The following is a 1,514-nucleotide window of genomic DNA, read 5'->3' as shown; positions in this document are numbered from 1 at the left end:
CTCATAGTGACCCTGTATAGGGTTTCCATGGAGCAGCTGGTGAGTTTGAACTGCCAACCTTAAAGTTCAAGCCAACCTTGTGGTTGTGTGCTAATCCTATGGCGCCACACCAGGACTCCTAGGTGAGTTCAAACTATGAACCTTACCAACTGCCAAATGGTTAATCTTTGTGCAACACACTACCTTTAACTGATATTAAGTACTTGCTAATCTCTCAGAGGGTTTCTGAATCCTAGCCCTAGCTGGGTTGTAAGCAAAGGAATAACAGCCATACTTTTGCATATAAACAGGACTGCAAAAGTTTCACGGTGAATATATGGTACTCTGACATAAAGGTTACTTTCAAGAACCTGGTACAACGATTGTATGTAGAGATGGTCATGAGTGTTGTTTATTATTTTCTAGGTTTATAAGTTTTCTTAGTATGATAACCAGTGAAGAAGAACACCTCTCCCTGACAGACAATCTGGGCTGAGTCTTCAGGGTCTCTGCTGTTATAATGTGCCTTCCAGGCGGTTCCGACTCACAGAGTTCCTATATAGGGTTTCCAACAACAGCTGGTGGGTTTTGAACTGTCAACCTTGTGTTACCAGTCCAGTGCTTATCCTACAGGGCCACACGAGGACTTTTAAGGTATTTCTTATATTACTATCATGAACTATATAATAGGTTACATTCACACCTGTGTGGACTCAGGGTACGTAGGATAAGCACTAGATGGCAAACCACAAGGTTGTTGGTTCAAATCCACCAGCTGCTCCTCAAAAACTCTGTACAGGATAACTATGAGTAAGAATTGACTCAATGGCACTTAACAACAACAACATCTATGTGCAGGCTCTAATACTTTTTCATGTTCCTCAATCAGAAAAATTTGTTGTTAAGTGTTGCTGAGTTGGTTCTGACTTACAACAACCCTGTATAAGGTTTCCAACGAGTGGCTAGTGGGTTTGAACCACTGACCTTGTGGTCTAGCACATTATCCTGCAGCACCACACCAGGACTCCATCCAAAAAACAGAACCCTAAAGAGTACAGCTCTTCTGAAGATGTGCAGGTTAACCTTCATTAACAGACCTACTTCCTTGGGAAAGTTCAGACCGAAGTTGAAACAAGAGACTGCCCAAGAGAGGGAGACCTTCTAGTAACCTTCCAGGGTAAGAAAAGGGGCCAGAAAGGATGTCCAGTTCTCGTAAGAAGGAGGACTGCAAAGGGAAATCACTGCATATACCTAGCCAGCAACAACATGGTAGGGAAAGTGAATCGAGAACAATGTTTAGGAGAGTTGATAAAAAGCAAATAAATACTTATTTTCTCTTAAGGTTCCAATAAGTAAGTAAGTGAATAAATACAAGGAATGCTAACATAAACTGTTGTTGTTGTTGTCAGGTGCCATCGAGTTGGTACCGACTCATAGTGACCCTATGAACACATAACAAAACACTGCCCGGTACCGGGCAAACCTCACAATTGTTGCCACACCTGAGCCCATAGCTACTACCACTGTGCCAATCC

Source organism: Chrysochloris asiatica, unplaced genomic scaffold, assembly GCF_000296735.1.
Source record: "Chrysochloris asiatica unplaced genomic scaffold, ChrAsi1.0 scaffold00220, whole genome shotgun sequence".
Lineage (NCBI taxonomy): Eukaryota > Metazoa > Chordata > Mammalia > Afrosoricida > Chrysochloridae > Chrysochloris > Chrysochloris asiatica.
Note: the sequence above shows the minus strand (reverse complement) of the source record.